Below are 17,363 nucleotides of genomic sequence, written 5' to 3'. Positions count from 1 at the left end.
TTTCTCCCTCCCAACACTAAGTTTGAGGTATCTTTAGAGAAAAGAAACCACTAACTCCATTTTGCATACATTTAAATATTTATTGATGGACAAATGAATGGATGAGTGAATAATAAATCAGTAAATAGAATTCTTGCCCAAGTACTTATTGTTAATTTGGGTCATTTGAGAGCTACATATGGATATCTTGTCATTTCTCTAATAATACAATTGTGCACAAATGTGGTTTTGCTAAAGTCCATAGCAAAATAAACATTCTTTGCTGGCAAAAAGAAAACTTTTAGTAATGGCCAGTAACTAAGGCCACATGGTACCATCATCTTGATTATTATCACTTAGCAATAGATACCAAGATAGTATAGTGGTAGTCCTTAATTAGGTAGCTGGTTAGAGGAATATGTATTTTTTGAAGAGCTTCCCAAGATATTCCTTGCCTCCTGAGAAACTTCTTTAAATGGCACAATATTTTCAGTCACAAGTCAATAAATGCTGATCAACCAGTTGAATATGGCTTACAGAAATATTTGTTGGACAGGAAAGTTGTTTTAATTATGTTATTTTAGTGCTTTAGGTGGGGGGATGCATTCTACAATTTGGAACAGCCCCCACTATTCCTACTGTCTTAATATCCAGTCTGTCTCACTTAATATCTAGTCTGTGATTGCTGGCTAAATGGGGAGGTGTTAAATAGTAACAACCAAGGTTGGGGGCCTGGGAGATTAAGAAAATAGATGGGATTGTGGGTGTGGCAAATATAGGTTTACAGTGGTTATTGTTGTAGACCTACTTTTGCCCCACCCTGTACATCTAAAGATTTTCAAGAATCACAAATTATCTAAGCATCAATTTATTCAATTAAAAAAATATTTTACCTCTGCCCTTAATCTAAGCAAGTAATGCCTGGGAAAAGATGAAGGTCACTTGAAAATTGCACTATGTTATAAGTGTTATGAAAGATGGGAATGTAACCTAGCCTACATCTCAGGATAACATTTTTTTAAGTGAGAGGAAGGAAGATAGAGAAACAGACTCCCACAGGCAACCTGACCAGGATCCACTGGGCAACCCCTTCTGGGGCTGATGCTCTGCCCATCTGGGACCGATGCTCGCAACTGAGCTATTTTTAGCACTTTAGACAGAGGCTTGAGGAAGCCATCCTCAGCACCTGGGGCTGATGCACTTGAATCAATCGAGCCATGGCTGTGGGAGGGGAGGAGAAAGAGAGAGAGAGAGAGAGAGAGAAGGGGGAGGGGAAGGGAGTGCAAAGCAGATGGTAGTTTCTCCTGTGTGTCCTAAGTTGAACCCAGGAGGTCCATATGTCAGGTCAATGCTCTACCACTGACCCTACTGGCCAGGGCCAGGATAACTCTTAAAAATAGTCTTAACCAAGATTTAAAGCAAGTGGAAAAACAAAACCTCATCTCTCATTAACAAAATATCCCATAATTTTTAATAAAAAGTAAAGAAAAATTCCTTAAACTGAAGTTCTAGACTAGTAACTTAACACTGATTCTCTCTTTAAATTAAAAGGAAATAGAAAACAAATAAATTAATGACAAAAATTGAATTGGTACTCAAACTCCAGCAAACTTTTAATTTCAGAGAACAAAAAATGTCATCCAATTCATTTCTTTAAATCAGATTTATTAAAGTTTAATTTACATAGAATAAAATGCAGTTTGATGAGTTCTGACAAATGTATACATCTTATAATAAACACCAAAATCAAAACATAGAATTTTCCATTCCACTCCAAGAATTCCCTTGTATTCCTCTAAATACAATCAAAAAACAATCCCAAAACAAAACACTTCATCCTAGTCAACCACTGATCTGCTGTCACCATAAATTAACTTTGCTTATTCTAGAATTTCATATATATGTACATAGAGTATATATTTCACTTCAGCCTCTCACCTTCAACATATGGAATGGTTTCGAGATTCACTCAGGTTATTGCCAATAACAATAGTTTGGCTCTTCTTATTATTGAGTAGTATTTCATTGTTTGAATATACCATAATTTAACTATTCACCTGTAGATGTACTTTTGGATTTTTTCAGATTCAAATTAAGCTGCTATAAACATTCAAGTACAAATCTCTGTATGGACATGGTTTCATCCCTCTAGGGTAAATACTCAAGAAGCTGATTTGCTCAGTCATTTGGTAAATGTATTTAAGAAACTGCCAGTTTTTCAAAGTGCTTGTACCAATTCATGCTCCCACTAGCAGGGCATGAAAATTCTAATCATTTCAAATCTTTGCTAACACTTGGTAATGTCAAACTTCAATTTTATCTCATTGTGGTTTAATTACATTTATTTGATGACATTAAGCTTGTTTTCATGTATTCATTAGCTATTTAAATATATTCTTTTCTATAATATCCATGTAAGTCTTTTACTAATTTTTAACCTCATCTGTTTTTTTTATTGCATTCTAAGAGGTTTTTTTTAATCTGTTCTGGATATGTAATTTTATCAGATATATTGTCGTAAACATTTTCTCCCAATCTGTGGCAAGACTTTCTGTTTTATGAAGGGTTTTGGAAGAGCGGAAGTTTTTAATTTTGATGGAGTCCAAAAATTATTTGGCAGTATTGTCTTTCATAGGTGCTTTCTGTGTCCTATCTACAAAATCTTCGCCTACCTTTAAGGCCACAAAGATTTTTCCCAGTGTTTTCTTCTAGAAGTTTTAGAGTTTTAATTTTCACACTAGGTCAATAATACATTTTGAGTTCATTTTTGTGTATGGTTGAGGTAAGATTTGTTTCTTTTCCATTTGATATTGAATTGTTCCAGAACCATCTATCTAAAAAACTATCCATTTTCTTCATTGAATTATCTAGGATTTTCTTGTTTTTCTTTACTATGCCTCTGTTTTCTATGTCATTTTGGCTTATTTTTCTCTATTGTTTTTATATTTTCTATTTTATTGATTATCATTCTTTATTATTTCACTATAGTACTTATCTAGAAATTACTTGCTCTTCTCTTTCTGGATTCTAAAGGTAGAAGCTGAGATAATTGATTGTAGGCTTTTTTTTTTTTTTTCATTTTCTGATATGAACATTTAAAGCTAGTTTTCCCCCTAGGCACTGCTTAAGTTAAATCCCACACATTTGGGTATATTTTTGTTGCTTCTAATTTCAAAATATTTTCTAATTTATTTTGTGATTTCTTCTTTGACCCTGGGTCATTTTGAAGTGTGCTGTTTAATCTCCACATATTAGGGGATCATCCATGACGTAAATGGACTCAATAAGTATTTTTTAAGTACCTACCATATGCTCAACAAATAAGCAAGAACATGGAGATAAGGGGCTGGGAACTAGTCAGCAGATCTTTATCCAAAGTATTTACTTCGCACAATCCCTGGCAAACTAAAGGTGTTTACAGAATGACTGAAAATAAACATTTTGGGGGATGTAAACATAAAGTTTTATTAGAAATTATGTAACTCTTGCCCTGGCCAGTTTGCTCAGTGGATAGAGCATCGTCCCAGTGCTGTGAACCAGCACAGCTAGTAATTCCGAGTCCTAAGGAAGAACTGTGAAAAATTAAGAAAATAGACTCACTGAAAAAAGAGGATGGGATTGGGAGGCCTCTGCAATACTAATGGCAAGATCAGAGAGAGAGAGCCCCTGGTCTTGCTTTATTATATAGCATAGACAATTAAAGCTTTTAAGCCAATATACAAATAAGGAAGTCTCTGATACAAAGCCACTTATCTGAGGCATAAATAGAATTCCTCAAAAGAGTGCACCACCCCACATCATGCAACAGTCAAGGATGTGGGGGAAAGCTTAGTTTTGAAAAGGGTGCTGAGAAGATCTTAGTATTATAAGGGTGTGTGGAAGATCTTAGTATTAGAAGGCAGGAGAAGATCTTAGTCTTAAACTAAGCACTAGCGTAGGCTGTAAGGATTTTGTCAGCTTATAGCCTGTCTCCGACAGTCCAGCATGCAAACATCCCAGGCTTGATCCCCAGTCAGGGCACATATGAGAAGGAACCATCTGCTTCTCTTCATCTCCCTCTCCTTCTTCTCTCTCTCTTCCCCTCTTGCAGCCAGTGACTCAATTGGTTTGAGCATCAGCAGGCACTGAGAATAGCTTGGATGGTCCAAGCATCAACCTAGAGCACTAAGCATAGCTCGACTGATTCAAGCATTGACCCCAGACAGGTGTTGCCAGGTAGATCCCAGTGGGGGTGCATTGGGAGTCTATCTCTCCTCCTCTCACTTAAAAATATTTACAAAAGGAAAGAAGAAAAGAAAGGAAAAAGGAGAGAAAGGGAGGGAGGGGGGAGGGAGGGAGGGAGGGAGGAGGGAAGCATGAGAGAGAAAGAAAGGAATTAAAATTATGCCTGATGAAATTTCACTATTAATTATATTCTATTGTATTTTAATTATTGAAAAACTGATAATCCATGTAATAAGAAATACTATAACTTATTATAATTGCTAAAGTTACTGTAACATTTGGGTAAAATTTTTCAAATTGGAATTTAGTATAATAGATATGGCATTTCTAATCAGTGAACTCATAAAATGGTGTTGAGACAACCGGCTAGCCATTTCATTAAATAAGTAAATAAATAATCATACAAACAAACAATAAAGCCAGATTCTTAACTTTTTTATTTCTTGCTTCAAGATGATTTCCAGATAGAAGCACGTACACAAATCTGAAAGCGTAATAGAAAAGAATAATATAGCTCAATATACTTAAATTTTTTTTAACTTACTACTGGGAAAAATAAAGTCAAAAGCAAATGGCAAGGTGAGGATAAATATCCACAACATCTATGAAAACAATGGGTTAATTTATACATACAAAAATCACACATCAATCTATAAGGAAAAGAAATAGGCCCTAGCCAGTTAGCTCAGTCAATTAAGAGCGTCGTCCCAAAACAATAAGGTTGAGGATTCGATCTTTACTTTATCCATATAAAACCAAAAAGAATACTTACAAAGGTTCAACAGTTTACTGGTCAGATTTCATACAAAAATAAATAACATTTTTGTGTGTGTGTGTGTGACAGAGACAGAGAGGAACAGAGAGAAAGACAGATAGGGACAGACAGACAAGGAGAGAGATGAGAAGCATCAATTCTTCATTGTAGCTCCTTAAGTCTCCTTAGTTGTTCATTCATTGCTTTCTCATATGTGCCTTGACTGGGAGGCTCCAGCACAGCAAGTGCCCCCTTACTTAAGCCAGCAACCTTGGACTCAAGCCAGTGACCTTGGGCTTCAAGCCAGAGACCATGCTCAAGCCAGTAACCCCACACTCAAGCTGGTTGAGCCCGCACTCAAGCCAGTGTCCTCAGGGTTTCAAACCTGGGTCCACTGCAGCCCAATAGGACACTCTACCCACTGCGCTGCTGCCTGGTCAGGCAAAAAATAAAGGAAATTTCTTTATATCACTAATTTATCATTTTAATTCAATAAAGCATGATTTATAATAGCTAAAATAGAAAGAGTTGAGCAAATAAGAAAACAAAAGATGTTCAAGACTTCTATGGAGGAAAAACTTTATTGAAGAACACATATGAAAGCATGACACATTTATGAATATAAAGACTCAATTTTATAAAGCTAACAATCTTCCCCAAATAATTCAGAGATTAAATGCAAACCCAATTAAAATCTAGTTTTTGCTGGAATTCTTAAGTTTACATAGACGTGCTGAGGTCCAACTTCAATTTCTGAAAGTAAAGAATAGGATGGGAGATTTACCTTACCAGATATTAAAACTTGGTACAAACTATAATAATTCAGAGAATTTGCATTTGATGCAAAATAAGATAGCCAATGTAATAGACCAATGCAATAGAATAGCCAAGAAACAATCCTACGTGCAAACTGATAGCACACTGAGACTGTGTATCAGCAGAAAGAAGTCAGACCAGTCAATAGGGTCAATAAACAGTGCTGGAAAAATTAGTTATCTATTTGATAAAATAAAATGAAATAGCTATCTCACACCATTAAAAAATGATCAAAATACATTAATAACTTTAATATGAAAGACAAACTTGTATAAAAAAATGTTGGCATATAGCTTTATAACTTCCAGGGTGAAGAATAACATGGATTGCTTTTCAACATTTATTGTAGCATCCTTTTAGGGAGTCTCCTCCTACAGAAGCTAGAAAGCTAAAACCTATATTTTCCAGACTTAACAAATAAGGCTCTAGGTGTTATTTGAGTTCAGCCAATCAGATGCATCTATGAAAAATTTAGGTCCTGGCCAGTTGGTTTGGTGATAGAGTGTCTACCCAGTGTGTAGAAGTCTGGGGTTCGATTCCCAGTTACGGCACACAAGAGAAGCCACCATCTGCTTCTCCCTGTCCTGTGGAATCATCACGAATTGTCATCAAAATACTGTATAAAACACAAGAGCCAGGTGAGTAAAGTTTAGTTCTTTGTAAGACAACCCTTCATACTTAAGTACTTGAGGGACTTGACTTCTTTCCCTTAATGTTTTTTAATTAATTTTTAAATTTTATGTAGAGAATTAACTTTAACAGGGTGACATTGATCAGTAAGAGTACATTGGTTTCAGGTAAACATTTCTATAGCATTTGAACTGTTGATTATGTTGTATACCCATCATCAAAGTCAAATCATTTTCCGTCTCCTTTTATTTGTTCCTCTTTACACCCCTCCCCCACCCTCTCCCAACTCCCCTCCCCCATGTTCCCTTCCCCCTGGTAACCACTTCACACTTTTATAGAGGGGTGCTCTGCAGTTGAAAATAATGCCTTTCTCAATATATGTAATGTCAACTTCCTATTTGTGTCAAAATTTCCAAAAATTTTGAGAAGTAAACAGAATGTGCTTAGGAATTTCACAAAGTTTTCTTCCTTGATATTATTTTGACGTACAGTTTTTAAGTTTCCCTTCAGTTGGCAAATTTGGCAAAAACTTACAAGATGAACACTAAAATACACAGAATACACAGAAATATTTTGCTTAAGATCATACTATGACTCTAATATCCACCTTAACCATATTAGATACTAAGACTATAGCCACCTGATGGGTTAAACAACAAAAAATTACTCTCAAGAGCTTAGGAGTCATTTTCAATGAACAACATTAAGGCCTTCTTATTCTGGAATCCCATAAATGATGGGACTCAAAAACTGGACCCTGTCTTATAAGGATTGGGAAGGATGTCCTAACAAGGCACAAAGAGCTCAAATCATAAAGGAAGGGACTGATCATTACTTTGACTATATGTTGGGCAAATAAGTTTGTAAAATGTGTTATTTGATTCTGCTCACTTTTATTGTTAAAAATGGCCGCTGCCCAGATATATGATCTGTGAAACTGATAATTACCTTCCTGCTTGGGAAGGGGCTTTGTTATGCTAATGTGTGCTGGAGGAGGGGTTTTTGCACCAAAAAATTTTAAGAAGAAGAAGAAAGAAGGAGGCCATGTTTTGCAGAGTTTGTGCAGAGAGAAGGAGATGGAGAACCAGAGGGGACTGAGGCTGGTGGGGGGGCCTTTGATTCTAGGAAAAACTGGATTCTCCTGGTTGTGGAACCGGAGAACATGTGAGTGGGTTTTGGTGACCTGTTTTTACTTGCTAGCCGGTTGTGAGGCTAGAATAAAGGCATGGCCCACCAGTTTTTGGCTCGGCTGTTTTTCTAGTTTCTCTACCATCTGTCAGAATCTACTGGGAATCTGCATGTGCCTGGCTGTGATGGCGGTGGTCCCTGGCCTTACACTATATAAGAATTAAGAACTTCTGTATATCAGAACACACCATAGAAGGAATGAAAAGACAAACCACAAACGAGGAGATACTTGTAACATTTATAACCAAGGAAAGGCATTAATATCTATAATCCAAATAGGACTCCCAGGAATCACTAAGAATAGACAAACAACCAATTAAAAATAGGCAAAGCCACTACTGACAGTCATTTCAAACACAACAAAAAAGCAAAAAAGGAAGAAAATGGCCAATAAACACACACACCGTTAACCTGGAAAATGAAAATTAAAATCAAATTGGAAAAAAAATTGTCTATTAATTCCATACACTGGCACAGAGGTGAATAAGTATAAGTATGTAAATTGGCACAGACATTTAGGGAAACAACTTGGAATTACCGAGTAAAATTAAATACATACATACCTGACAACCCAGCAATTACACTCCTACATATACACATTGGAAGATTTTTCTGTACATGTATATCAGGAGATATAAACAGGACTGTTCATAAGCAACACTTTTTACAATAGCAAAATTCCAGACACAACCAAAATGTTCCCTGACAAGAGAATAGAAATAGTGTTGTATTTGCATATAAAAGAATACTATATAATAGTGAAAGTTAATTAACCACTACTAGATGCAACAGAATGAATAAATGAAATTCAAAAGTGTAATACTTTGTGAAAAAAGCAAAACACAGAATAATGTAGATAGTATGATTCTATTTACATAAATATCAAAGACAAATATAATAAATCATGGAAATGATTAATACAAAATTAGGGTATGAAGCTGGGATTAAATGAAAATGGCTAAGTGTCACAGAGAGGTCTTTAAGATACTAGTAGTGTTCTATTTTTTAAATTAGGTGTGGATATGACCTACATAACAAAATATTAAGAAAAAAGAAAATGGTTATATATTACATCTTTAAAAAGCAGACTTACATAAACTTATTGCAATGTTAATTATTAAGTAAACAAAGTATATAAGAAAAAATGAAAATATCGACTGCCTTGAGGTGGTAACTGTGGAAGCGAGGTAGTGAGTGATTCATAAGTACATGAGATCTTTTTATTTTCTCTTCTATGTTTAAATTTTCACAATAAAACTTGTTTAAAAATTCAGCATTTTTCTGAATGAACATTTATCTCAAGAATAAGAAGCAACCTAGATTTCCAGATTTCCCACTTTAAAATGCAGAAAGTTGACTTGCCAGTAGAGTCAGAGCCTGCGAGTTTTTGATAGAAGGAAGATCCTGTTTTGAATATGAATGGAGCCACACCACGGGAAAGTGTATCCTAAGAACTTGGAGCCTTTTGGCTGGAGGCAGCAAGGTAATGGCACCTCAGTTTTCCAGATGCAGGGAACTGAATGACGCCAGAAACCTAAATGATTAAATGATCTGGGAAGCAGATTCTTTTCTCCAGGCTCCAGACGAGAACTCAGTATAGTTGGCATGAGGATTTCAACCTTAGAAGACCAGAGAAAAGGAATCAGCTGTGACATACCTGGGCTTCTTACCTAGGGAGCCAAGAGATAACAATTTGGTGCTGCTTTTAACCACTGCATAATAATAATAATAACAATAACAACAACAATAATAATAAAATATAGAAAGCTGAAGAGTATTGCTTCTACCCTTACAATAATGAATACAATACAACCTGCAAATTCACACCAGTTCTTGGTTACAGGGCCAACTAACCCAAAGTCTGAGAGAAACCTAAAACATATACAATGGTAAGAAGAACTCAGCTAAAATTTTTAACTAATTGCTAAAAGCTGAGCATAGGCTAACAAGAGTATTAACACCTTGGGACTAAAGACAAATGAAGAATTCACACTCACTCACAAGCTCTTCTCCAAGGGCAGGAAGTTCACAAAAAACAAAACAACAAAAAACTGGAGAGTGGGAATATGAGAAAGTGTCCTTTGTGGTCTCCTGGAGAACAGCATCAGTTGCAAGAAAGACACAAAGCCCCCCCACCCCCACCCCGCCTGATTTCTTCTCCATATCTCTCACATAGAACAAAGGTACCAAAGAACTTCAACTCTTACACCTCAACCAAAGATTAAAATTAATTCAGTATAGACCATACAATATAGAACAAAAGGTACCAAAGAACTTCAACTCTTACACCTCAACCAAAGATTAAAATTAATTCAATATAGACCATACACTTAAATGATAAGAGCTAAAACAACATTCCTAAAAGAAAACAGAAGAAAATCTTTAGAATTTTCAATTAAGCAAAGATTTTTTAGATATGATGAAAGCATAATCTATAGAAGAAATTCTTGATAAACTGCATGTAAGGCCAGTAGGCACAGCCACCATCACAGCCGCCTGGCCCATGCAGGTTCGCATTGGATTCGGACAGTCGGTAAAGAAACAATGGAGCCAAGAACTGGTGGGCCATAGTCTTTAATTCTACTTGCACCCGGCGGGCAAGTAAAAACACACACTGGGTTCCAAAACCCACTCACATTCAGTGCTCACAAAGCCACTGACTTATCCGAGTTTCCTAGAATCAAAGGTTTCTAGCTCACCAGCCATATTCTCCTCAGTTCCCCATCTCCTTCCTTATCCCAGATACAAACTCTGCACAAACTGGCATCTCACTCAGCACTCCGCCATCTTGGCTGCTTCTCCTGGCCACATGGCCTCTTTCTGCTCTCTGCTCTTCTCCCTCTGCTCTCTCATGCTAATCATCCCAGGAACCAAGAGGGCAAGCTCCCGTTCTGCCCCCATTTTATAGTGTAGATTCAAAACCTTTAATCCAATATACAAAATAGGGAAGTCTCTAATACAAAGTCACTTCTCTGAGGCATGATTGGATTGTACCACCCCACATCAAACAGGGTGGGAAAGGCTTAGTCCCAAAACCAAGCCCCAGGCTACAAGGATTCTGCCTGCCTTTAGCCCACCCCCAACACACATTAATATCACCTGGGTGAAGGCCTCCACGTGGGCAGCATTTTTAACAAAGTGAGCATAATACATTTTATCTGCCTAACACTGCACTTCATCAAAATTAAAATTCTGTTCTTCCGAAAGCACCACTAAGAAAATAAAGACAACCCATAAACTTGTAGTAAAGTAGTATCTATTATTTGAACATATGCTCTGATTATACACACACACACACACACACACACACACACACACACACACGCAAGCACGCATACACGCATGCACCTGGGGTCCTCTGGTTATAGCAGTCTCGACATACTGCATTTACCTGTGCATAAGATGCACTTCTTTTTAAAAATTTGCTAAAAACTGGGTGGGTCTTATACAGTGGTTGTAGGTTTTTTACTTGCATTTCTTGCTGTTTCACTCTTGTTTTTGCGCTCATTGTTGAAGGCAGTGATTCGTCATCAGACACAGATGAGGACAAACTAATGGATGGGAGTTTTGACAGTGATGAGGAGCTGTATGGATTTTATGATAAATTAAACTTGAGTTCAATAACTTTATATAATACATGTTTTTTAAATTTTGGCCCCCAAAATTAAGGTGCGTCTTATACATGGGATCATCCTATACATGGGGATATACGGTCTATTTATGTTCTTTTCCTTTGTCTGTGGCTTAGTTGTGTTTTTTATGTTCTAGATTATGATTTTACAACAGTAGTTGGATAGGTAAGTGACTTGGGCTAAGGTGTTTCAACTTACATCAAAATTCAGGTTATGTCACTGCTTACTCTAAGGTACTACTATAAAAAAATTTAAAGATATAAATAAGCCAATAGAAATAAAATGGCATTATTAAAAAAAAACAAAAACCTCAATTAATCTAAATGAAGAGTTAAAAGAAACTAATACAAATACTTGAAAAAATATCTTAATCCAAGTCTATCAATACTTACATTAAATGTAAACACCCCAAAAATACCAGTTAAAAGACAAATTGTCAGGTAATACAAATCCAACTCTAAGCTGTTCATATAAGAAAAACATATATAAGGATATAAGTATGAGGAGCCACTGAGCAACTTCACCCGCAGGTGTTGTAAAGTACCAAAAACTACAGAATTAATATTAATATTTTAAGAGGCTTGGAGAACATTTTATTAATTTGGGTTAAGGTGTGCAGAGAAATTGTGAGAATAGTCTCTGTACTGTGTGATTGGCATAGTCAGGATGGCCCTTGGCATTGTATTGTAAATGCAAAGGGGAGGAAAACATGGATCCCCCGACATTCCACCACACCTGTGGGGAAAGGGGTGAATGGCTAGCCAGGTGCAGGGAGAGAAAAGCCAAAATAAACCCTTTCTTATAACTATGAGCCATTTGCGGGCATTTGTCCCCACAGAAACTACCTCTCCTATGTAAATGCGTGTAGTTAACACGTGTGACTCTGGACAGAGAGATAGCAGATGAACACTAGATAATATGGGAATGCCTTTTAATATGTAAAAAGATATCTTTCTGCCATTGTGTTGACTTGTAAATTTTGTTTTCTCCAAAATAATGTATGACTTGCAAATTGAACGTGGTCCTATCATGTTAAAGGACATATGACTATAACCAATAGTGGTAAGGGGCTCCTAATTACAATTTTTGCTTCTGTACTTCCCACTTACAAAACTATAAAAACTAGGTAAAACAAAGGGCCGGCGCTCTCCTTCAGATTTCTGTTGGAGTTGCTGCCGCTTGGCCAAGCTAGACAATAAAGCTTTGGTGTGTAATGGACGGACTTTGTTCGTGTCTTCAATGTTTCGGTTCCCTCCGGATTAGGATTAACAAGTAGACTAAAAGTAAAATGGTAAAAATATATAGACCTCTCAATTTCTTTTTTTTAAGTGAGAGGAAGGGAAATAGTGAGACAGATTCCCACATGCGCCCTGACTGGGATCCACTGACAACACTGTCTGGGTCGATGCTTGAGTACCAAGCTATTTTAGCTTTGAGGCTAACATGCTCAGACCAACCGAGCCATTCTCAGTGCCCGGGGTCACACTAGAACCAACTGAGCCACTGGCTGCAGGAGGAGAAGAGGGAGAGAAGGGGGAGAGAAGCAGATGGTTGCTTCTCCTGTGTGCCCTGGCTGGGAATCAAACAGGGGATGCCCATATGCTGGACCAACACTCTATCCACTGAGCCAGTGACCAGGGCCATAGACCTTTCAAACATTAAAGAAAACTTAAGTAGTTATATCAGATAAATAAGTAAATTAGCTGAAATAACTAAATTGATGTAACTTCAGAGCAAGAAAAATTACAAGGGATAAAGAACAAAAATATAATATGAATAAAGAGATCAATTTTCCAAGAAATCATATTCCTAAATATATATACATCGAACAAGATCTTTAAAATGCATAAAGCAAATTGTTAGAAATAAGGTGACCCCCCCCCCACAATTCAACACTCCTTTCTCAGCAATGTAAAACATTCCTCTCAGTAATGTAGAAAAAGTAGGCTGAAAATTAATAAGAATATAAAAGACCTGAACAACACTATCAACCAATTAGACCAACTTAACATTTATATAAGTACTCCATCCAATAATAGCAAAATACAAACTCTTTCCAACTACACGTGGAATAATCACCAAGATAAACCATATCCTGGACCATAATGCAAAGTTTAACAAATTTAAAGAACTGAAATGTGATGAAAAAGGGGCTATACAAACTCAAAGACCTAAGGTAACCACATAGGATGGTCTGAAATTAAAATTTTCTAACTAAAAGCAGTTCATGGCAGATAGTCATGTCCTAGAGTGGTATTTTCCCTAACAAAAATTAATGTTTACCTTAACTGAGCCTGGTCTTTTGTATCTAAAATAACATACCTGTAACATACTTTTTTTATTTTTTTATTTTACAGAGACAGAGAGTCAAAGAGAGGGATAGATAGGGACAGACAGGAATAGAGAGAGATGAGAAGCATCAATAATTCGTTTTTCGTTGCGACACCTTATTTGTTCATTGCTTGCTTTTTTCATATGTGCCTTGACTGGGGGGCTACAGCAGACCGAGTAACCCCTTGCTTGAGCCAGGGACCTTGGGTTCAAGCTGGTGAGCTTTGCTCAAACCAGATGAGCCCGCACTCAAGCTGGCGACCTCGGGGTCTCGAACCTGGGTCTTCCGCGTCCCAGTCCGATGCTCTATCCATTGCGCCACCGCCTGGTCAGGCCCTATAACATACTTTTAAAATACAGGGGGTCCTCGGATTACAACACAGTTCCGTTTCTACAACAATGATGTAATCTGAATTTTGGTTTAAGTCAAAACACACCCTAGAAGTCACTTACCAATTCTAACAGTTATAAAATCATAATCTAGGACATAAATACCCATCTAAGCCACAGAAAAAGGAAAAGGACACAAATACACTGTATTATATTAACAGAAAATGAGTGTAAAAAAATACTCCTTACCTTTATTCCTGTGGTTGGCTTGCTTGCACACTGGAAGGGGCATTGCAAGGTGGGAGAGAGTAACCTATTGGGAGGAGGAAGCTGGAGAGGCAGGAGAACCTGCAGAAGGTGCTGGAGATACTGAGTCAGGTGGATCAGGATTGCCTAAGGAACATGCAGGAGACACTGGAGATGATTCTACCTGTACTACAGGTGTTTCATCTCAAGAAGCAGCTGATATAGAGGGTACCGGATCTGTTGCAGGCCTCTCTACCTTCTCAAAGAATTGTTCCAGGCTAGTCTGGAAGATTGATGACTACTTCTCTTCCAAAATCTGCCTATAGCATTGCAAGGCATCCATTATAGCTCTGTAGACAGATCCTTACTGAATCTGTCATCGCTGGGGTTCTCAACCTGAAATTTTGCCAACCCATCCTCTACCATAGAAAACATTCTGCCAAACCCTTGGTAGTAGTAAATCGCTTGGATTCTGGTGTTTCTGTCTTTCTCTTCAGTCAGCTGCTTCTCCAGCTGAATGAGGTCCTCAGCAGACAGCTCCTTTCCATGAGATGCCGGTAGCTCTGTGACATCCTCATCCTCCACCTCCAAATGAAGCTGTTTACCCATGACAACAACCTTCTCTGTTACAGCCTCCACTGACTCTTCAAAGCCATGGAAGTCATACACAAACTGGGGACTGGGGACACAGTTTTTTCTACCCATTTAAGATTGTTTGCCTCACTTCATCCCAGGCAAAAGTCGCCAAAGCAACACAGACGGAACACTTGCACTTTTAACAGTCCAAACTGGTGTAAGAGTACTGGGAGATGCCAACTCCCTCACTCATATGCTGCGTTACTGCATATTCTTCCGCCATGCACAACCAAACTAGTTTGCCCACAGTCCGTCAGTACAATGCTAATGGTGTAAGCCGAAACACTCACATCTCAATTTTTTAAAGTTTTTATGGGAGTGAGCACCATAAACTCAAAACGTTGTATGTGGAGACTGTTGTAACCCGAGGACCCCTGTATAAGAGTAAAATGCCTTTGAAATGTAAGAGTAACCTTTTCCGGACCACAAATCCCCTCATTATCACATTAATGTACTGCTCACAAAAATTAGGGTATATTTTAATCGCTTCGTATTTGTTCTGAAATATCCCCTATTTTTGTGAGTATAGTTAACTATCCTATACCTGCCTATGTAAAATATTTGTCTATTAGTTTTACCTTATATCCAATCCTAGAGATTTTCCCACTTTGCTTTCTCCTGTCTCCATAATCACTAATGAATTTCATATAACCCCTTACATCTCCCCCTTTGATTCTGAGGTATAAAGTAAGTGGTGAACTGTCATTCTCTGGAGCATTTTCTCAATCCGTTGAGATTTTGCTTCCCAGCAATTGTCTTCAGTTTGGCTCAAATAAACTCATAAAAATTCTTACAGGTTTGGACATCTCTTACATTGGCAGAAATATACAGTATGTTCTAGAAATACAACAAACTAGAAATCAGTAAGAGAATGGTATTTGAAAAATCCTCAAATATTTTCAAATTTAAAAATACACCTATAAATAACCCATGGGTCAAAGAAAAAAATCACGAGAATTAGAAAATATTTTGAACCAAATGAAAATAAAAGCACATCTCAAAATTCCCTCTAAGCAGTGTGTAAAGAGGAATCTCAAGTATTAAATTTTATATTGGAAAAGAAAGTTTCAAATCAGTCCAAGCTTCCATATTAAGAAACTATAAAATGGAGAGCAAGTTAAATCCAGAACCACTAGGAGAAATAGATAAGAGCAAAGAAGAGCCTGATCTGGCAGTGGCGCAGTGGATAGAGCATTGAACTGGGACACGGAGGACCCAGGTTTGAAACTCCGCAGTCGCCTGCTTGAGTGCGAGCTCATCCAGCTTGAGTGCGGGCTCATCTGACTTGAGTACAGGCTCACCAGCTTGAGCGTGGGGTCACTGGCTTGAGCATGGGATCACAGACGTGACCCCAAGGTCACTGGCTTGAGCCCAAGTTTGCTGGCTTGAGCAAGGGGTCACTTGCTCTGCTGTAGCCCCCCCCCCCCAGTCAAGGCACATATGAGAAAGCAATCAGTGAAAAACTAAGGTGCCACAACAAAAAACTGATGTTACTCATCTCTCTCCCTTCCTGCCTGTCTGTCCGTATCTGTCCCTCTCTCTGTCTCTGTGGAAAAAAAAAAAAAGAGCAAAGAAGAAACTGAGAACAACAAACTACAAAAAAAAAAAAAAAAATCAATGAAACTAAAAGTTACATTTTGGAAAAACAATAAAATCGATAAACCTCTACCTAGACAGACCAAGAAATATATTTTTTAAAGCATCTAGTACACAACCAGTGTAAAAATATATACAAAAATAAACCTGTCATAAAAATTGTGCAAAAACAGGTAACTTGGGATTTTTTAATTTCAATAGTAATACACATTACAAAATTAGTTCAGGAACGCTATAATAAACACTGCAGTCCAAAGAGAGTACCTAATGCCCAATGTTTATGTGGGATTTAGGCTAAAGAGAATATAATATGCCCTTTATAGGGTATACATATATAATCTTAAAAGAACAAGCATAGTTCTCCTGAAAAGCCAAATGAATGCTAGACTGCCTGGTTTGAACTCCACCTCTACCACCTGTGACACTATGACTTTGCGTAGGTGTTACCCTTTCGGTCTCCATCTCCTTCTCTGTGAGCTGGGGATAATAACCTCTGCAGTGCTTTTATAAGGATTGAATGAGTTAAAAATGGTACCTAAAGAGAAAATATAAAACTACTATTAATCTAGGAGTTTTCAAGAAATAATTTTTACATCTGACTCTTTAAAGCATCCCTGGTTTTATATAAAATACTAGAAAATGTGAAAGCGACACAACATATAATCCTTAATGTTTATATACAAACCTTTGTTGACATTTCTATGAAAACTATCCTCCCCCCCCCCCACCAAAGGAAGACAACAGCATTATTAAAATATTCTTTTCTCAAAATGAAAAGTTTCAAAAAAATAAGGTCCTTGAAACTATCCCTTTATCAAATGTAAATTATACCTGCTCTGATGCAATGTTTTTTCAATTCAATTAAGTTCAGATATGAAGAATGTTCTTAAATGGTAATCACTCACATTTTCCAAGAGCACACTTGTTAACATTTGTCCTATGACAAGGCTTACCATGTATCTAGTAAAATAACCTTGGGAGTAGGAACACAAATTACTTGC

Source organism: Saccopteryx leptura, chromosome 7 (genome assembly GCF_036850995.1).
Source record: "Saccopteryx leptura isolate mSacLep1 chromosome 7, mSacLep1_pri_phased_curated, whole genome shotgun sequence".
NCBI lineage: Eukaryota > Metazoa > Chordata > Mammalia > Chiroptera > Emballonuridae > Saccopteryx > Saccopteryx leptura.
Note: the sequence above shows the minus strand (reverse complement) of the source record.